The sequence below is a fragment of the Neoarius graeffei genome, chromosome 27 (assembly GCF_027579695.1).
Source record: "Neoarius graeffei isolate fNeoGra1 chromosome 27, fNeoGra1.pri, whole genome shotgun sequence".
Classification (NCBI taxonomy): Eukaryota; Metazoa; Chordata; class Actinopteri; order Siluriformes; family Ariidae; genus Neoarius; species Neoarius graeffei.
Window position 1 is genome coordinate 38,719,996 of NC_083595.1, and position 22,848 is coordinate 38,742,843.

Genomic DNA, 22,848 nt, shown 5'->3' on the forward strand with positions numbered 1-22,848 from the left:
CTCAAGCGTAATTCATTCCTACGACGATGTTACATGTTTACATTTTCGCCGTCTTTAGTCTCGCTAAGGCCCTGTTTACATTATTTCGAATCAGCGGATCATCAGATTAACGTTTTTAAAATGATTCGCGTACACACGCAATTTCTGTAACCACAACAAAACCGTTCCCCGTGCACACAGCAACGCCAATACACGGATACGCTAATCACATGACTAATTAGACGGCACGTCACATGATCCCAGTGCATATCGGGCATGCGCAAGTCACTCACCACTTGCAAGCACATAGTGTGTGAGAGATTGAGTGAGCGAGTGAGAGCGAGAGAGACAGCGAGAGAGTGAGAGAGCATAAGAATCAAAATTTGAAGTTCTTTATGGAAATCAGGGACGCCGTGTCATTGGGACTAAAGAGAAGGTTTTTCAGCAGTCGCGTCACATGACCAACGTGGCATGACCAACGCCAGCGAATCAGGAAGGTGGATGTCACAGTGACGTTGTCCAATGACGACGTCAGCTAGAGCTCAGCACAGCGTATCCTCGTTCCTCAATGTTTACACAGCACCGGATCAGATGCGTACTGGGTTGAATACGTGGGCCCTGGCGGTAGGGCTGGGCGATATGGAGAAAAAAAAAATCTCGATATATTTTTGCTATATCTCGATATACGATATATATCTCAATATCTATGCAGGAAAAACAACCCCCAAAAAACAGACACACCAAATTCAGCAAGGGTTTTTTTTTTTTTTATTGAAGTGCAAACAGGTAGGCAGCCAAGTGCCTAGAGGTAGACAGGTACTAGTAACAAAGTGCTTGTGCACCATTTTTAACATGAATTATCAAACCAAGGAAGTAGTATATTGCCTTATTTTAATTACAAACATAAAACCTGAGGGTAGGCAGTTCTTATAAAGTGCGTCTTAAACATTTAAGATGATAAAAAAAAACCCCTCATTTCGTAAATAATAATTTAACTTATAGAAATAATACATATTGCCTTCCTTTTCCTTAAAAACAAAACTCAAACTCATCTCACTGCATTCACTCTCAGCCTGGTACACTCCTCGTACAAAAGTTTGTGGCGTACCTGTAAATGGTTGTACAGGTTCGTGGTGCTCGACGCTTTGGTTGCCACCAATCTCTTGCATTTCCGGCAGTAGACCTCTTTCTGTTGTTCGTCCGACAGTTTAAAACCAAAATATCTCCATATAATGGAGCCATTTGTCCTTTTTTTTGGTACGAGTTCTGCCGCCTCCGGGCTTTCTGTGGGCGCCGCCATGTTGAATGAGTTAACACGCCGCCTACACGCGAGGGGAGGGGGTACAAACACATGAAGGAGGCGGGGCGGGCAGCACCATAGCACAATGAAGGAAATTAAGCACAGTGGCGAAATCATATTAATTTAAAGCATTATCTCGATATATACGATATGCCAAAATCTTTTTCGTGTTCATAAAACATAACGATATATTGCAAATCTCGATATATCGCCCACCCCTACCTGGCGGATTCAAACTGTTCCGCCTGTGGAGTCGTTTCCCGGCGTTTTAATGTGCACGGACAGTGCATCCGCAACGACAACGATACGGATACGGTCTAATGTAAACACCACCTAAGTCTCGTGGCAGAATACGTGTTATCTACAATGTAATTGGCCAAAACATCAATGACGAGAGCATGATAGCCAATCCTAACAGTTCTTACAAAAGTACCCACATCCGTTCTATTTTATCGAAACTTGCACATGTTCCTCGTCGCTGCTCTTCAAAAATACGTTTCTCTTTCGTATCGGCTTTTTTACTCAAAATGCCGAAGAGAATTGACAAGCGAGACGAAGCGAAGGCACGTGAAATCGATAGAAAGAGAGCCAGATTAGACCACGTAAAATCTGGAGCAGGAGCAGCTTGCCAATGAAAGAAAAAGGAAAAAAGAGAGGACTGACCAGCTTTTGTCTTCGGCCAAAAAGCTGAAGAAATCGTCGAAATGATAAAATGAAAATGAGAAGCGACTGTGAAGTATAAATAATTGTATCAAGTGTACATGGACATTATCCCATAAACTTAGCATTCGTTTGATTTAATACATTGAACATGTATATGATAGTCAGTGAATTAATGCTGACAGTTTTGAAAACTTAAATATTTCAAAAGACTTTTTGAAGAAATCATAGGCAACTAATGAGGACGTAGGGAGAAAAGGTCAGTCACCCTAAGAAATTTTATTTAATATATGAACATTTTGATAATTAATAAAACTTAAGTTTAATGTGAATTTAGTTTGTCGTTTTTGTTGATCATGAATCATAACCATACCCTTGAATGTAGAATGTGATTTATTTTTTTATTTTTTTTATTTTGAATTCAAACAATACTCCTATTGATTTGAAACATTTTCGTGTAAATATATAAAAAAAGACAACAAATTATTTTTTTTTTATCATCTACTACAGCTCAGATTGCAGGAAAAGTGGTTTGTAAGGCCTTGTTTTTCAAAATTTTCCAGGGGGGGTATCCCCCGGTGGCTTCGGGTGCCATCTTGTTTTCTGCTTTTTTGATGACCACCCACTCTTATCCCTGGTAAAGATTGTATGGTACATTCAGAGTTGGTAATGGTGTATCCTAAATACTTGGAACTCCTGACGTTCTTTAGCTTGTTTGAGCCGATGTTAACCAGACTCGGCAGCTCCATCAGATGTTCGTCCACATTGAAGACCATTGTTAGCCTGGCAAGCCAGACTAAATGTGAAGATTTAGTCTGGTCTCGGTCGTAGACATTTCCGAAGGGTGTGGGTAGGAGCAACCCGTTGTCTTTCAAACTGTCTCTGTGCATATGGAGCACTTGCATGTGACGTCACAGCCGATCCAGATTGTGACAGACGCCATCTTGTCGGTCAAACGCCATATTCCGCCTTCTACTTCTGCTTCTACTTCTACCTTTTCTTCTGGAAAACCCTACTATATACAATTCTACTACAACGGCTGCGGCTACAAGCTCTCCCTACCTGTGCACGTTTTTTATGTTTTTTGTGTGTATTTTTGCGTGTTGTTCGTCTGTACCGGACTTCAATATCCACTACAACTGAATGGACTTGCTGGACATTGGTTTCCAGCAGAAAATGACGGTTTGTAGTGATTTCCATCGCATGCACAACATTCCGGACGAGATAGCGAGACCAGCGGGGTCTCCGTGGATTGTTATCGGAAGCAAAGCGAAGGAGGCGGCGCCGGGAGCGGAAGCAAAAGCGAGGCTGCAGGCAGAGCCGGCCTGTTGACTAAGCTCAGAAAACAGCCACTCAAACCTCCACTGCCAAGCCTCTACCTCTCCAACGCCAGACCCATGTAAACAAGACGGACGATTTGGAATTACAGCTGGAATTACCTTATTCTATTCTATAATCGGCTGGTCAGTGCATCTAGTATCAGTACTAGTAATACTTAAGTGACTTACCCATCCAATGAGGATTCTTGTTTACAAGATGCCACATCTGAGTCGCTGACACATCCTGAATTTCTGTAAAAATAACTGTCCAGAGATTTATAAGCACGCAGTGCTTCACCACTGAACAGCGAGGGAAAGTTAATGAGGTAATTATACACGTCTGGGTATTCCGCTGGCAGTTCAAAATCCGGTCGTGAAAACTCCGTCCGGTAAGCCATAAGGGTCACAAATCTGTAGATCGTTTATTTTAGACATATATCTAGTTATCTGTTCATTAGAAAAATGAGCAGTGTAGTCCATCGGTTGAAATTGATCCATTCTGTACACGAGTGCAGCAGTATTCAGAGGTGTTTTTGACCGACAAGATGGCGGTTGTGTACTTTCCGGTCACGTGACTGCAAGATCTCTATAGGCCAACGCTCTGACCAATCAGCGCAACAGTGACTGTGACGTAGTCAGAGCGACAGAAAGCAGTGGGGGAGCCAGCTGGTAGATCAGACTTTTGCCATAGCCGGTCGGCAAAACAGCAAAAACGTCCTTCTTGAAAAGGAATGAGCGGAGAGCCTCTTCCTGCTCATGTTTCAACGAAAACTCCAAGTCTAATTCTTCTAAAACTGATTCCAAAGCGGAGTCAAACGAGCGCTGTTCAATAGCCGTAGCCATCTTTCCTGTTGTGCTTTCTCCAGCGTCGCGCAGCCTTGTCAGTCCTGCAAAATCCCGCCCAAAGAATCCAAACAAAAACCTTGCGTTGTGATTGGCGGGCATGATTTGATGCCCGGGGTGTGTTGTTGATGTGGTCCGAGGCTAGACCCACTCGTAGGCAAAAATATTTTTGGCCGCTAGGCGGGTGGGTCTAGTTTACTAGGCTAGACCATTGTTTCAGTTTTGGTTTATGAGATCTGCATCCCAAACCGTCTAAAGGTGTCGTCATAGATAGTGAGCATGTTCTCTAACTCCTCTTGTGAATTGGCAAATATAACCTGATCGTCAGCATACAGTAGCTCGGTGACTTGTACATGTCCATATGCCAGAGCTTTCTTTCGAAGTTCTCGAGGAGACACTTCATTGGGTACACAGTAGGTAATCTTGAAACCTGCTTTAGGGTTTGATTTCAATATTTAATTTCTGGCCACTCTTTCTTACAACAAAGTCCATGTAGACATTGAACATCGTAGGGGACTCCAGGGCACCCTGTCGGCATCCTACAAGAGTTTCAAATAAGTTGCTCGATCCTTTAACGTATGCTTTTGTACCAGTATATAAGGCACGCAAAATTGCTATGAGGTGCGGACATCTTAATCGAATGTCAAAGAATTGGAATAAAGCATTTCTTAGTCAGTGACGCTTTTCTGGAAAAAAAAAAAGCTGCAGAAAGAGCACTTCAGTTCAAAAGGAGTGAAACTGCCAGCTGACGTTTGATTGTACGTTGTTCAGAATGAATAGAAATATGCCATATGTTTAAAAAAAATCACATTTAATGTTTTCATAATGCACAGTTAGTGTAATACCAGCAACATGTACCATAGTAACATTTTTTTTGATAAATTATTTTATTAACCATACAGTGGTGCTTGAAAGTTTGTGAACCCTTTAGAATTTTCTTTATTTCTGCATAAATATGACCTAAAACATCAGATTTTCACACAAGTCCTAAAAGTAGATAAAGAGAACCCAGTTAAACAAATGAGACACACATTATACTTGGTCATTTATTTATTGAGGAAAATGATCCAATATTACATATCTGTGAGTGGCAAAAGTATGTGAACCTCTAGGATTAGCAGTTAATTTGAAGGTGAAATTAGAGTCAGGTGTTTTCAATCAATGGGATGACAATCAGGTGTGAGTGGGCACCCTGTTTTATTTAAAGAACAGGGATCTATCAAAGTCTGATCTAAACAAATTTGTGGAAGTGTATCATGGCACGAACAAAGGAGATTTTTGAGGAGCTCAGAAAAAGCGTTGTTGATGCTCATCAGGCTGGAAAGGGTTACAAAACCATCTCGAAAGAGTTTGGACTCCACCAATCCACAGTCAGACAGATTGTGTACAAATGGAGGAAATTCAAGACCATTGTTACCCTCCCCAGGAGTGGTCGACCAACAAAGATCACTCCAAGAGCAAGGCGTGTAATAGTCGGTGAGGTCACAAAGGAGCCCAGGATAACTTCTAAGCAACTGAAGGCCTCTCTCACATTGGCTAATGTTCATGAGTCCACCATCAGGAGAACACTGAACAACAATGGTGTGCATGGCAGGGTTGCAAGGAGAAAGCTGCTGCTCTCCAAAAAGAACATTGCTGCTCGTCAACAGTTTGCTAAAAATCATGTAGACAAGCCAGAAGGCTATTGGAAAAGTGTTTTGTGGATGGATGAGACCAAAATGGAACTTTTTGGTTTAAATGAGAAGCGTTATGTTTGGAGAAAGGAAAACACTGCATTCCAGCATAAGAACCTTATCTCATCTGTGAAACATGGTGGTGGTAGTATCATGGTTTGGGCCTGTTTTGCTGCATCTGGGCCAGGACGGCTTGCCTTCATTGATGGAACAATGAATTCTGAATTATACCAGCGAATTCTAAAGGAAAATGTCAGGACATCTGTCCATGAACTGAATCTCAAGAGAAGGTGGGTCATGCAGCAAGACAACGACCCTAAGCACACAAGTCGTTCTACCAAAGAATGGTTAAAGAAGAATAAAGTTAATGTTTTGGAATGGCCAAGTCAAAGTCCTGACCTTAATCCAATGGAAATGTTGTGGAAGGACCTGAAGCGAGCAGTTCATGTGAAGAAACCCACCAACATCCCAGAGTTGAAGCTGTTCTGTACGGACGAATGGGCTAAAATTCCTCCAAGCCGGTGTGCAGGACTGATCAACAGTTACCGCAAACGTTTAGTTGCAGTTATTGCTGCACAAGGGGGACACACCAGATACTGAAAGCAAAGGTTCACATACTTTTGCCACTCACAGATATGTAATATTGGATCATTTTCCTCAATAAATAAATGACCAAGTATCATATTTTTGTCTCATTTGTTTAACTGAGTTCTCTTTATCTGCTTTTAGGACTTGTGTGAAAATCTGATGATGTTTTAGGTCATATTTATGCAGAAATGTAGAACATTCTAAAGGGTTCACAAACTTTCAAGCACCACTGTACATAGCATTATTTGAAAACCCTTATACAAAGTGGAACAGTTAATAATGCTGAATTGTAATGAGAATTATAAACAGCCACAGCGATCCCGTGCCCTCGGGGTAGTCACCTGATCCGCATCCTAAATTACCCAGTTTACGTCATCGCATGATCCGTTTCCCTGCGTCATCATCAGGTCTGTGTTTTCACCATCGTGATCCGATCAGCATTTATTCTGCTTCCTATGAAATTAGTGAGTGGTGCTTTTCATTGTGCTGTAGAATAAAGAAGCAACCGACACGGTCAAAATGGTAAGTTGTTAATAAAGTAAAATAATAACGCTCTTGTTTTCAAGTCTGGTGTGAAATTCACAGTTCAGTGTTGATGTTGGCTGATTTTTTTTTTTTTTTTTTTAAATTGTTATTTAGAAAATGCTGTGCTTCCATTATTAAATTTGTTTTAATTGACTGAAACCAGAAATTTTCACTTTCAGGTTTTTGTGTGAAATTATTTTTTGCTTTACGTTAATTGAGTGTTTGGATGGAAACCGTGGCTGCTGCTGCTGTTCCTGTTTGTGAACGCACATCGGAGAGAACAGAGCCCAGAGGTTTTCCCTGAGCATATGTGCTGCCGGTGGGCGGGACGCTTGATGATGGCAGCCATGTATTTACTTGCCACATGAATTACCCTATGCAATGAATGATTGATTAAAAGCCTTCAGGGAACAGTTCCACTGTGGTTTTAGTTAAAGACGGGACGCTGAGGCTTTTATATTGGATTTGTGAAGCTGAAAAAGCTGAATCCATGACCCAGTGCACACGTTAAGGCTCATTTTATGCTTCCTTAACGTATAAAAATAAATACATCCATTTCCAATGATGTAACGGTCACTGCCCATATACTTCCATCCATCCTTGCTTTACGCTGGCGCGGATGTTGAGCAGCTCGGAGTCTGACGTTTCTGACGACAAACATGGCGACAGTGCAGGAGGTCGTAATAATGCACCCGAAAAGGACAAATGCAAGAGCGGAAGCAGCGTTGTAGATGGTGTTGTGTTATGTTAGATGTTTTAAAATTTCTTACTGAATTGCATAACTTGAACTCCGCCATTTTAAAAGTACTTAGTCGTGTCTTGTATGAACTGTTGGCTACTCCGGACCCCCATGATTTCCAGTACTCCTCCGTTTTGTCGGTATCTACTAGCTTTCAGAAAACACACACAATGAACGGAGGCTATGGACGGAACACGCCATCTGTATCCGTATTTAAAGTGCTGATGACACGTTTTTGACATCTTTGGCGATGTTTTATTACAAAAGTAATTCCCGATGATCCATATATTAATTCACGAAGGCGCCTATTTTACAAGTTATGATAAACGCGGCTATTTGGGTAAATTTGACGGGGCTGCAGCACCCAGGAGACGAAAGAGGAGGAGGAGGAGCTATATGACGTCAGCGAAAGAACCTTCCTCCTAACTTACTAGTTTATTGTTGATGCGACAGGTGTTCAGTTTGTCATTGTTTAGTATTTTTTTTATATATATATATATATATTATTATGCCTTCGCGTTGTGTTGCCGGCTTTTGCTCCAAAACCCACAAGGATGGGGTAAGTTTATTCAAGTTTCCCAGAGATCCCGAGCTGCATGCGAAGTGGGTGAAGCAAGGGTTAGGGTTAACCCTAACCCTCACCAATATCCGTCCTGTGCTCTGAACACTTCGATTTGGATTGTTTTGACACCCTTCCCAGCTTAAAAGAATCTCTTGGGTGTTCAGTTCAGCACAAACGTGTGTTACGACCACTGTTGCCAGATACTGCTGAAGTTTTCCAGCCCAAAATGTGTTCAAAACCCACCAAAATGCACTTGAAACCGCTCAACTGGGCGGGAAAAATCCCAATCTGGCAACACTGCCAGTATTCCGGAGGGGGTCTACTAATAGCTATGCCGGATCCAAAGACAGTCCTCCTGTCAGAACATGTGTTGAGAAACGACATAAGATAAAGGTACGTAGAGCTATAGAGTCTACATGATAATCATAAATGTAATCATAAAGTCGGCGTGATATCAGTCATGTATTTGCTTGTGAAAGCTTGCGGCTTTCATGTAACTGCCGCCTAGCAACGAGAGGCAAAGGATAAAGAGGGTAGGCTATCATAGATTCTATTCGGAAGAGATCAACACAATTCTAGACTCCCAGAAGAGGAAGAGCTAGCACTAGAGAGTTCACCGGCGTTTTCATGCGCCATTTCCATTGAGTAGAATCAGAGTAGAACAGCCACTGAACCGCAGCGTGTTCTCCCGCTGACGTCGCAACATGGCCGCGAGCCACGGACCCAGTTTTCTTGCGCTGTGCAATTAAAAGTTGGATATTCGCGTAACAGCTTCTATTCACATAATTATAACAGAAATCTAACATGTTTGCCATGTTGTATAGTTTATTTAAGAAATTGCATAGAGTCATGTTTGTGTCATCAGCCCTTTAACGATGAGCATAAACAAGCCATTAGACTGGATGTAAATGTAATTTCCGTAGCTTTTTTTTTTTAAATTTGCTTCCTGAAAAAGAAAGTCCTTAAGTAATGTATGATCACGCTCCCCACCCCATTGCTTGCAGGCTATTTCAGGACAGGGTTTCTTCATTTTTATTCAGAAATGAAGACTGTATGTAAGGAATAAAGCACAACTGGGCATACTGGGATGACTTATTACTTTCCTGATGTTGATTATATTCATTTATTATATGGCACGAGCTACTTGTGGTAAAATTGTGCGCGCTCATTGGTTCTTTGGTGGGCAGAATTTTCCCATAACGCCCATGGGCGATTACGGGCTTTCTTTCCAAGGTGTCTTTTCTCAAAAAACTGTTCGTTATCTAGCATCATTTTGTTGAAAAATAAACCACGATGATCGATTATATTTTTATCTTTCTCAGAACATTTATGTGTTATTTGAGTGGGGAAATCAATTCAGTTTTGAAATCGCGAGCCGTGACTCAACTACGTTACAAATATGACATGACTGAAAGCAGCGTCACACCAGGGTTCTAACTAGGCCTTTTCAGTGTATCGGGCCGATACACAATGTTTCCTTACCGCTACCCCAACGATGTTGCCTGTAAAAGTGGCCGCTACACTTGAAAATGTCGTCTTTTTGTTGAATTTTCTCTTATCCCGACACGGCAGCGCACTGCCATGTGAATGTTCTACATCCAGACATGCTTCACTCCCCGTCTATATAAGCACCCAGCGCATAGCTGCCCGAGTAGTTCTGTGCGGAGCAGCGTTTCTGCTAGAAAAAAATTCTGCCGGTCAAAGTGACCGGCAGAGGTTTCACCTTCCGGACATTTTGATAACATGCCGGTCAAATATTCCATCGTTCCTAATTAGCCTAGTGCAGAAAAATTGGAAGTAGACTAGTAGCTTAACCCATTGACGCTGGATGCTGTGTCGCGCAACATTGCCCCCAGCGCCGGTTGTTGCATAACGCAACATTGCCCCAAATGCTGGTTGCTGCATAACGCAGCATTGTTGATTTGTCATTATTTTCAAGACGCATGCCATTTTTTTTTTTTTTAATAAAAATGTGTTGGTGTTAATGCTGAATGAGCATGATAATAACAATAAAAGCAGAGAATTTTATCTTTTAAATGCAACTTATTTCATGTCTTTATGTGCTTCAGAGGCTGAGATATTGAATTTTTCATAGGTGTTTTCAATTAATTATTTTTATTTCAGAAAACCCTCAGGCAGATGGGGACCTTTTCTAAAAACTGGCTTAGGCATTTTCAGGCGTTTCAGGCGTCAATGGGTTAAAGAATGACAATTAGACCGTATAAAAATAATGCAACATGTTTATTGGCCTTACTTTCAAATAATTCCATGAACACTCGTTGCGCAAACGACCCCATGCGTCATTCGCACGAGGTGCCAGAGTTATTCTTAAGAAACGTATCATTAATGATGAACCAGCAATCATCCTTCCCCATATCAAACAAATCAGAAAAAAATACAGGTTCTTCCTTGTGGTTTAGTAAACTAATCCCCCTTCCCCACATCAAACAAATAAGACTGAATAACAGCCTAATAATAACACTGTGTCTTGACGTGCACCTGAATGGTGCAGGACCAATTACCTCACATCTCAGGCCAAGTTTACATTAGACCGTATCTGTCTCGTTTTCTTCGCGGATGCACTGTCCGTTTACATTAAACCGCCTGGAAACGGGAATCCGCCAGGGTCCACGTATTCAATCCAGATCGTGTCTGATCCGGTGCTGTGTAAACATTGAGAATACGCGGATACGCTGTGCTGAGCTCTAGCTGGCGTCGTCATTGGACAACGTCACTGTGACATCCACCTTCCTGATTCGCTGGCGTTGGTCATGTGACGCGACTGCTGAAAAACGGCGCGGACTTCCGCCTTGTATCACCTTTCATTAAAGAGTATAAAAGTATGAAAATACTGCAAATACTGATGCAAATACTGCCCATTGTGTAGTTATGATTGTCTTTAGGCTTGCCAGCCTTCCACTTGCAAGTAGTAAGTGATATGCGCTGGGATCACACACACAGCGGCTCAGTCCCGAATCACTGCTCGTGCGCTTCACTCGCGCGCTCTGTGAGCTGCACAAGGCCGGAGTGCGCACCCTCCAGAGGTCACCCGCTGTTCAGGGCGGAGTGATTTGGAGCGCAGGATGCTTGCGGAGCCGAGCGTATCCGTGTATTGGCGTTGCTGTGTGCACGCGAATCGTGTATTGGGGTTGCTGTGTGCACACTAATCGTTTTAAAAACGTTAATCTGATGATCTGCTGATACGGTCTAATGTAAACATGGGCTCAGCCATGGGAACTTTTCACTCCATTCCGAACGAAACCCCCGACACTTTTTTGCTTTTTCTCCGGAGGTGGAGCTGTCGGCACATCTGGGACAGAGCGTTGATCATGGGATTCACCATCACCTCTCTTGTGAGTCGCATCTGGCCTCTGAAAAAAAACTTTTAAGGCTAGTCTGCCTGGGACCGGCCATATTTTAACTCAGCCTAGGTATTTGTTTGTCAGCAGAAGACGTTAGCCGCGTTCACTAAACAAAGTGGTTGTCATGGTTGTTTTTTTTACGCAGATTACACTGTAGAATCTTTGCTGCAAACAAACGCTGGTCGGCCAATCACACACGTTCCTTCCGATGTGTTTTTATTAGGTTAAATTATTTTATTTTAATATTGTGTTACTACATTAGACCTAAATGGTAGTATTATTCTGAAATTCAAATTGTGTTAGAGAGACGGGATTATTAGTCAATTTCATTCGGACAATTTGACCGGTGAGATTTCATTTTCTTGGACTTTTTTTTTTTTTTCCGGCCAATGTCCGGTAATTACCGTACAACGGAATGTGTGGTGCGGAGATGGTCACTGATCATGCTAGTCCGGTTTACCGCCTTTCTTTTGCTGCTTTGGTGGCAAAGTGCCGTCTGTGTTGAGAGGCGCTTACGTGCCGGTCACTGCGTTAGATCTGGATAGTCGTGTATTGTAATTGAATGGGTGAAGCTGAAAATAAAGCTGACTCTTGGTGAACATCAACTAGTTGTTTTATTCTTATTCCATAAATGTGTCACTTGAAGGTTAATTAGAATTAAGTCTTCAGTCAAAAACAATCACAGCAACTTTTGGCAAAAAAAAAAATCTTCATATTACCAAAAACGAGTGACTTTCAGGGAGGCCTGCAAGTGCCAGGAAATGCACTAGAATGCATCTCTGAGCATGTAGAATGCGTGAGCTTTCGGGGGCCACCTTAGGCCCCCAAACCCCCAGCCATTATGACTGGTACCACTATGCTGATATTTTGGTCTAGTCAGAACTCTGCGCGCCTAGTTATAATGACCATCTATTTTAATCTTGGAAATAAAATTAAAAAAAAGCCATATAGTAAGCTCCTTATTAACCTCGCTTGCTCGGTGTTTACGGGAAAGTATCAGATCTCCGTCTTTTTGTATGGACCGAGCCTGTCAAAACCGCAGTCTGATATTTTCCTGTAAAGACCTCGCGCTCTCTTAATAAGTAGTTAATAATATTTATTTTTTTCGCGGTCCAAATCCTGCGCTCTGATTGGCTGGCGAACGGGTCCGAATCCTACGGTACGGACCCCGGTTATGGACCTCTGGCGACTCGCTCGTTCACAACAACAAATGACATAGTAGCAATTTTTGTCAACGTTTATTTTCGCATTTCTCAGGAGAATAGCATTAATTTTACATCATGGATAGCGATAACGACAGTGTTCACAGCGAAAGCGAGTTTTACTACCCTGAGGAAGAAGAAATAAAAGAAAACATTTCAGGAGAAAGCTAAAAACCTGTAACTGTTGCTAACGCTGAGCAAAAACATGGCTGAATCCTGCCATGAAAGTGCACTTGTATACCGAGGAGGAAGCAATTTGCGTTACAGCCGTGAATGAGGATTCAAAATGGCGGCTCGGCTCGGTTTTCCCTTTCGGGCGCTCTCGTTTTCTGTTAGAATTTGGTAAAGAAAAAAATAAATATATTATTTACCAGCTTAAGGTCGGGCCGTATGGTGAAATACCGTGAGCTCGGCCTTAAATACTGACCTCGGCCCTCAAGACCTCGGTCACGGTATTTCAGGATATGGACCTCCCAACTGGTAAATAACATGCATGTCCTGAAACCTTTTTATTCCTCTTATACCAGAGCATTTGCAAACAACACTAATTTAATTTTTGTATTAATTTATTCAAGAATGACGCGTCACCATGGTAATTTCAACTTCTGTAGCGCCTTTCACAATCCCAAGGTCGCTTTACGGAAGTATTTTATCCTTATCTCTGTTACTGTTACAAAACGCTGACACCGGAGACTACTTCCAGAAATGATCAGTAAACATTTCCTCACAGAAAACTTCACAAAATCAACACTTGCGTACTTTTATTTAATCTGTTGACGTGGACCGTTCACCCATATGTGTGAATATAGAAAGAGCACGTTTCTTTTAACCTGTGATTTACCGCTCAGCCTGAAGTACAGTCACAGAGAGCGAGGAAAATGACTCGGTGCCTTCTGACTAATCAGGAGTTGAGAAATCAGCAGTGCTGTGGTCAAAGGGGTTGGAATAATATGCCAGCGTATATGTTTCGATCACCGCTGAATGCTAGTTTGTAAGACTGCAGGGTTTCAGAAGCACAGCCTTCCTCTCTCTGCTGCCTGGATTTCAGAGATCTGAAAGTCGACGTTCTGTCAGCAGTCATCCTTTTCGAGTGGGAAGCACTGAAGAATGTTTTCGCTCCACACCCTTGCTTTAGCAGTAAGCTAGAAACCTGCCGTGTTGACCTTTTGAGCCCGACACCTCCGAATGCCTGCAGAGGACTGGAGGGCCAGGGTGTGAAAGCATTCGCCATGTTTCAGCTGTAGACATGAAGCCTCACGGAGCTCTTTGTTCTTGACATTTGCTGCGTTTTTGTAGCAGGTCTCCCTGACACGGAACAGGGCACAATAGTCTTAACAGCTTCGGAGGTCTCAATCTCAAGAGGGTCATTCTGAGACGAATCACCGCAGCCTGACGCCATCTGTCAGAGATCTTTGGGATCGCACACCCCGCAGTGAGTTAGATAATGGAGTGGGATGTTTGGCACCATTTCAGCCTTTTTTTTTTTTTTTTATAAGTAATAACCCAATTAAAGTATGTTGCTTGGATACTTATTGAAAAATCATCTTTGCTGAAAGTATTTTCCGTCATGGTGGTGTAGTGGTTAGCGCTGTCGCCTCACAGCAAGAAGGTCCGGGTTCGAGCCCCGTGGCCGGCGAGGGCCTTTCTGTGTGGAGTTTGCATGTTCTCCCCGTGTCCGCGTGGGTTTCCTCCGGGTGCTCCGGTTTCCCCCACAGTCCAAAGACATGCAGGTTAAGGCCAATTTATGCTGACAACCCAGTCCTCGCAGACGGTGTCGCAGATAGCGTCTGCGTAGCCCCCCCACCTTCGCAGACGCTCTGCGCGCACCTCCAAAAAATTGTGACCACCGCAGAAGCCTCGCAGACAAGAGGGCTCTGATTGGTCCACTCTACATCCGCTGTACACGCACTTGCGCTTCCCTACTTTCCCGGTTTGGTTTGTTTTCACGACCGCCATTTTTAAAAACACGAGCGAAGATGGAGCAGCATGAAGAGCGGTTGATCGAGGAAGTGAGGAAGTACGTACATCTATACGACTCCAGTTCTAGTCATTATAAGTAACCAGAGAATAAACACTCCACTAACCACACCCACCAACTACTCCTAGCGACTTCGCGACTTCGCGCCCCCTTGCGTTGTGGCGGTGAATAACATCGCGCACGCCTGTTACTCCCCGCTCAACGATAAATTACAACTGTCTGCGAAAAGCTATCTGCGAAAGCCTTGTCGCAAGAGCATGCAGAGGCCTTTAGGTTAACTGGTGACTCTAAATTGACCGTAGGTGTGAATGGTTGTCTGTGTCTATGTGTCAGCCCTGTGATGACCTGGCGACTTGTCCAGGGTGTACCCCGCCTTTCGCCCGTAGTCAGCTGGGATAGGCTCCAGCTTGCCTGCGACCCTGTAGAAGGATAAAGCGGCTAGAGATGAGGTGAGATGAGATTTTCCATCATGCAAAGCAGATTTCATAACCGGCGAGTGGCTCCGCCTCTCGGTCAGGTCATACCAGAGACCATCATAAAAATGGTGCTTACTGCCATCTGGCAAGGCACGGTGCAATAGAGATGCGAGTGGGGAGTCAGACTCTCATGGTTACCAGAGGACTAGCCCTCTAGCTATGTAATATAGGCGAGAGGCCGAGGGCTACGAAACAGAGATCGGCGCTGCCAAACGCGCCATGAATGGTGCAGGAAGGACTTGGATTTGACATAATTTCTGGCAAAAACCTACAAGAATTAACGTGTTATTTGGGATAAAATTGGTTGTGTAGTTTCCTTACTGTTTTAACATTCTTGCTCTACTCTATTTTTCAGTGAATTTCTTATAAAGTTTGGCTGTGAAACGTCTCTGCTGAGGAGTTTGCGTGAGGCAGAAAGCTGTTTGCTTTTCTGGGTGGAGAAGCAGCTGTCGGTTAGTTTAGTTAGCACGTTGGTTTTGTGAACAATTGATAGTCATCTGTCCATGAAGGTGAGAGTCTGTTGCAGTGCAAAGCAGATTTCATTATTGTGTAATACCAGTTAGGCTTAGCGCGACATAACGACATCATCCCTACACGCTGTTACTGCCAGTGAATTTTATTTCAGTTATTTTCCGTTACCAGATCTGCTAACTTTTTTTTTTTTTTTTTTTACACAGGGCCACAAGTTAACATCAGAGGATGCTAGTATGTTATCACTCAAAAACAGGCCAAAAGAACAGCCTTTTGCTCCCCAGTAAAGTGTGCAGATGAATCTGGAACGATTTATACTGGGGTGTCGAACTCTAATATTAACCAGCAACCTTCCTGAAAGACGTGCGCTCGCCGTCGGCTCACGTGGCTCTACTCACGCGCACGTTCTGTGCTGGGAAATGGAGAATGATTTGAGTTCATTAATCTGAAATAAAAATCAATGTAAAGTGGTGTTCTTGGCTAGCTATAGACAAGTATACGTATATTTAACATTGGTTATGTACCTGGATGTTTATTAGGAAGGACACTGAAAGAGGGGAAAAACGCACGAAGATTTTGGTTAAACAGGCTTAGAACAAAGTGTCAGTGTTTTGTTTTTGTTTGTTTATTGGGACTAGAGCCCCCCCCCCCCCCCCGCACCCCCCCGCACCAGTCACAGCAAGACATGTCGTGCAACAATTAATCGCAATTTCAAACGGCCAGAAATTTGTATCGATGAAAAAAGTGAACCGCGATGATAAAGCTGTGTAATCTGTTTTTCCTTGCTGTAATTTGCATTGGTTAGACAGTAGAGGGCGCAATACCGCACAATTACAGGAATACATGTGACTTCACCCTAGACGGAAGTAACACAGTGCTAAGGCCATGGAAAACACACCAAAAAAACCAGACTAATATTGGGAAGGAATCGGTGTGTGATTTGACTGTACAAATAGATTGAACAAGAAATCAGAGCTCTCTTTTTACAGACTGCTAGAAGATAAAGAAAAGAAAAATGGAGATAGTGAACATTCATAAGTTTATTAAGAAAAGGCTTATTTGTTATTAACTTTTTAATAAAATGGATATTTTTCTAGATTGTTTTAGTCCAACTTTTACAAATGTGTGCGTAAAATATTGTTGAAGATTAAAATAAAACAAAAGGATTTTGTAATTTAACAAACGGAATATTTTAAGGGTTTTTGATATATCTCTTTTTTTTTTTTTTTTTTTTCCAAAAAATGTCATAGGAGTGAATTGTGTGAATGGTTGCATGCCTAGTCACTGCAGATGCTCAAAAATGGCATCAGTAGTGAAATGCGAAAGTGTCTGCCCTGTGGACTTGAGACGGATGATTTGTAACAGGATTACGTTGAATTTTTTTTTTTTTTTTAATCTGTTTACTGTACATTTACTAAAGAATCGCCTAAAAATTTACCATCCAGATGAGTTTTTGCGATTGCCACAGTTGATAACCGTATTACACTCTCCTGCATTCTCCTTAAATCTGAAATGGTGAATATGCTCGTCTTCCTGTGGGGTTATTTTTTTTTGAGGGGTTGATGTTGCTTCTGGATAATTACATGCTTTGTCAATATATTCCAATGGAAATTTGTGAGCAGGGAAAAATCAATAATATACAGTACACATCCATTTGAAAGCTTCGGCTGTAGCTTGGTCTTTTCTGTTTGTGATTTCAGCAGTTCAACATTAATGATTGGTTTTCTGTTCTTTAACAACACAACGCACACAGATGGAAAGCTCTGGGTCTTTTAAAAAAAAAAACGTTTGGGATACAGATGTATAACAAGCCTTTCAGTCATGGAGGGATTTTTTTTTTAATGGTTTGCTCTCTGCAGGAGGCACAAGTGAATGTGAAATGATAGATTAAACACGTGAGGTTTTTTTTAATTATTTTTTATTTTTGCATTTTTATTACCTGAATTACATTAAATTCACACTTTTTCAGTATTTTCCCCATGCCGGGATAAGGATTTTGTTATCCGAGTATAGATTATCTTACTTAGTCCTCGCATGTCTCAGTGTCTACAGGACAAGCCTAGAGTTTTTGTTTGTTTTTTTTCCCCCTTTTTGGCTGCAGATGAACAATGAATGCTTTGTCTGATGGGAACTCAGCATTATTACCAGTCACAAAAATAATCGGTGCCCTTAATTGTCAAAAATGCCCATTGTTTTTATTTGTTTGTTCGAAATCGGGTCAGGGTGAAAAAATGTACTGATGGAGGTGGCTTCCTTAAAATGCTCAAACATGAAATCATTAAACGAACGGCAGCATTGAGTGCATTAGACGCTGCGCTGGATGAATCCAGAATAAACCTTCTGCCATATAACTATTTTTAGAACTCATTATATGCTTCTTTAATACTGTAGTACGCTGATCATAAATTATTTGATAGCCATAAACCTGAAAAATGATTAATTTTCTGTCTTCCAATTCCCAAGTCTTGTGGGGTTCTCCACCCCCCCCCCCCTTATGTATTCCACCCTGCAACATTTCTCCTCATGGATTGTCTGCTCACAAATGTATTCACAGCTGCACCAGAGGAAACAAAACCAGGTCGGGTTTGAATCTCATTACGCTGGAGTTGATTGCAGTGAGTGAGGTTTGGGCACACAAGGAGGCACATGGGAGCGAAATTGTGTGACGTCAAGGACTCGCGGAGTCTCTGGGGTCTCGGGACTTGTTCCACACTCCACAATTGAGCAAGCTGTTGAATCAAACACGAGACCTACACACAAACACCTGTGTATTTTCAGTGTCCATTTGTAGAGGTGTCTCACAAAGAGGCTCAGGACATCATTCACTTTGTTGGGTGCGACAAATTAATTTACAGATTTGGTACATTTATGCATGAGCTACACAGCCAGAAGCTGATTTTCTCTTTTACGTTATTGCGCATATATGCTTATAATTTCAGCATTATGAGAAGATTGAAGGTGAGAACCAAGCTGAGTGAAAAGTTTCCCAAACTGTTTGAAGCCTCACTGGACACTGACAGTGGTGCTTGAAAGTTTGTGAACCCTTTAAAATTTTCTATATTTCTGCGTAAATACGACCTAAAACAACATCAGATTTTCACACAAGTCCTAAAAGTAGATAAAGAGAACCCAGTTAAACAAATGAGACAAAAATATTATACTTTGTCACTTATTTATTGAGAAAAAGGATCCAATATTACATATCTGTGAGTGGCAAAAGTATGTGAACCTCTAGGATTAGCAGTTAATTTGAAGGTGAAATTAGAGTCAGGTGTTTTCAATGGGATGACAATCAGGTGTGAGTGGGCACCCTGTTTTATTTAAAGAACAGGGATCTATCAAAGTCTGATCTTCACAACATGTTTGTGGAAGTGTATCATGGCACAAACAAAGGTGATTTCTGAGGACCTCAGGAAATGCGTTGTTGATGCTCATCAGGCTGGGAAAGGTTACAAAACCATCTCTAAAGAGTTTGGACTCCACCAATCCACAGTCAGACAGATTGTGTACAAATGGTGGAAATTCAAGACCATTGTTACCCTTCCCAGGAGTGGTTGACCAACAAAGATCACTCCACGAGCAAGGCGTGTAATAGTCGGTGAGGTCACAGAGGACCCCAGGGTAACTTCTAAGCAACTGAAGGCCTCTCTCACATTGGCTAATGTTCATGAGTCCACCATCAGGAGAACACTGAACAACAATGGTGTGCATGGCAGGGTTGCAAGGAGAAAGCCACTGCTCTCCAAAAAGAACATTGCTGCTCGTCTACAGTTTGCTAAAGATCACGTGGACAAGCCAGAAGGCTATTGGAAAAATGTTTTGTGGACGGATGAGACCAAAATAGAGCTTTTTGGTTTAAATGAGAAGCGTTATGTTTGGAGAAAGGAAAACACTGCATTCCAGCATAAGAACCTTATCCCATCTGTGAAACATGGTGGTGGTATGGTTTGGGCCTGTTTTGCTGCAACTGGGCCAGGACGGCTTGCCATCATTGATGGAACAATGAATTCTGAATTATACCAGTGAATTCTAAAGGAAAATGTCAGGACATCTGTCCATGAACTGAATCTCAAGAGAAGGTGGGTCATGCAGCAAGACAACGACCCTAAGCACACAAGTCGTTCTACCAAAGAATGGTTAAAGAAGAATAAAGTTCATGTTTTGGAATGGCCAAGTCAAAGTCCTGCCCTTAATCCAATGGAAATGTTGTGGAAGGACCTGAAGCGAGCAGTTCATGTGAGGAAACCCACCAACATCCCAGAGTTGAAGCTGTTCTGTACGGAGGGATACAGTGTGCGAAATTACCACGTGCCCGGTAGCCCGACGCTATCAACTTTTTTGTCGGGCCATAAACTATAAAAAGTAGCGAGTCAGTCATGCCACAAACATTGGCCGCCCGTGAACGTACATTTTGACGATTTCATGCTTGTATTACCATTTCCCCAACATGACACGTCCACCTTTTGCAAGGATTTTCATTGGTTATTTTGTCAGATGCGTCACAAATCTGTAAAACAAAAGCGAATCAGCTGCTATCTCTTAAATGAGCAGTTTATCACATCCCATTTTGCCGACATTGTGGCGCGAGATTCTACAGGAGTGCGCTTTTTCGCCTTTTCGTGACGATCATGTGGAAGTTTCTGGGTTTGCCTGAGAAAAAAGTGAAGCAGAAGAAAACAGAAGAAGAAATCAAAGCTACTAAGAAGCGATATGAGGAAGAAAAGCGGGAGAGGACATTTAAACCAGGTTGGCTGCAGACATACAATCGGTTGTTGTACTCAAATACACAAAAACGGATGTTTTGCCAACCTTGCCGTTCAATTTATGGTCCGTACGCTGTTAGAAAACCCGGACTAAAAACTGACAAATATCACAAGTATGTAAATGCTCCTCTTGTGTTGGGCTCGCAGAACTTCAAAAAACACAGACTAGATGTGCATCAGGCATCCGAGGGTCAGACATTCACACTGGCCATCAGCTTTTAATGCTGGCCATGAACGTTTGAAAAGTTAAGAGCCCTGTTGGCCATTTCTGATTTTCAAGATATTTCACACACTGGAGGAATGGGCTAAAATTCCTCCAAGCCGGTGTGCAGGACTGATCAACAGTTACCGGAAACGTTTAGTTGCAGTTATTGCTGCACAAGGGGGACACACCAGATACTGAAAGCAAAGGTTCACATACTTTTGCCAGTCACAGATATGTAATATTGGGTAATTTTCCTCAATAAATAAATGACCAAGTATAATATTTTTGTCTCATTTGTTTAACTGGGTTCTCTTTATCTACTTTTAGGACTTGTGTGAAAATCTGATGATGTTTTAGGTCATATTTATGCAGAAATATAGAAAATTCGAAAGGGTTCACAAACTTTTAAGCACCACTGTATTTATTTATAATTATTACTTAAGACATGATCTCATCTCATTATCTCTAGCCGCTTTATCCTTCTACAGGGTCGCAGGCAAGCTGGAGCCTATCCCAGCTGACTACGGGCGAAAGGCGGGGTACACCCTGGACAAGTCGCCAGGTCATCGCAGGGCTGACATATAGACACAGACAACCATTCACACTCACATTCACACCTACGCTCAATTTAGAGTCACCAGTTAACCTAACCTGCATGTCTTTGGACTGTGGGGGGAAACCGGAGCACCCGGAGGAAACCCACGGGGAGAACATGCAAACTCCGCACAGAAGGGCCCTCGCCGGCCCCGGGGCTCGAACCCAGGACCTTCTTGCTGTGAGGCGACAGCGCTAACCACTACACCACCGTGCCGCCCCCTTAAGACATGATGTTTTGGAGTTTTTCTATTTCAGCAGCCCCCTTTCTGAAGATGCATTGAGGAGCTGCCACAATTTAAAAGTAATATGGAGGCTCTGGTACTAGAAGTTGGATTGGCTTTATTGATGCATTACAAATCATCCCTGAGGCCAGTGTGTATGCCTCTATTTCTCCTCCTCTTCCGCTGTGATATTTTTGGCGTGGTAGGTGGAATGGGAAAGTAGGATTCGCCTTCACAGCAGAAGAGTTTGCCGATTAATCACTAAGTAAAGGCCTGCGGCAGCGTGTGACATTCGCAGAGCTGAATTGATGTGTTCTGCTGGACAAGCGGGAAGAAGACTCGCTGACTGCGCTGTACGCTGACTATGCCGGTCTTCCAGTGGTTGTTGGATTTAGATTTTCTGGGACGACCTAGAGTGCTTGCTGAATGTTTTTGACATCAGCACTGTCCTACCAGAGGGTCAAGTCATTAAAATAGAGCATGCATTCAGTTAAATGTGGTGAACCAGAATGTGTACCACAACCAAAACGTGTATGTCCAAATTTTTTATTTTTTTCATGTCGTATGAAAAAATAGAGGGCGTTTTTAGTTTCTGCAGACCCAAACATGCGCACGGTTCTTCACATACCCCTTTTCCATCAAATCAGTTCCAGGGCTGGTTCGGAGCCAGTGCTGGTTCACAACTTGTTCAACTTGCGAGCCAGCTGAGAACCAGTTTGCTTTTTCCATAGCTCGCGGTGCTAAGGGAAGCCACGTCATTTACGTCGCTGTATATGTCAGTTACGTCGTTGTATACGTCATTACGTCGCTGTATACGTCAGTTATGTCGCTACGTTTGCATAAACCTTGGCGTGAATATCGAAGCAAAAACAACACGGAAGAAGCAGCAGCAACAACAATAATAATAATAATGGATGACTTCGCGTTTGTACAGCTGCTGCTTCTCGTCGCTTAAAAATGGCAATCTTTCGTGGTCTTGTTGTTGTTGTTGGTCTTAAGAACTCCGCCCCCCCTGCTGACGTAAGCGGTTCTTTCCTCTGGCCCAGCAGAGAGTTGGTGCTAGCCTGGAACCGGTTTTTCTGGCCCCAGAGCCAGTTCTTTGTCAGTGGAAACAGAAAACCCGGTTCCAAACTAAGCACTGACCCCGAACCAGCCCTGGAACTGCTTTGGTGGAAAAGGGGCAACAGTAAGAAGGTTATCAAGTGCAACCGATTTGAAAATCTGGGAGCAATTACGTTCACACATGGTGTGGTTCACACCCAGTTTTCTATTAGAAACAAACCCCTAGACCACTTGGTACAAACAGACTGGAAAATGGCGGTGGTTATGACATTGCTCTCCTGATCTGTAGGTTGTGAGTTTGAACCCTGGTACTGCTAATCTGC

General features: G+C 42.6%; 1 protein-coding gene across 7 annotated transcripts in view; it reads left to right on the forward strand.

Annotated features, from left to right (window-relative positions):
* The window catches only part of madd (MAP-kinase activating death domain), a 178,246-nt gene that overhangs the window by 25,159 nt on the left and 130,239 nt on the right, over positions 1–22,848 (forward strand). The window lies entirely within an intron of this gene.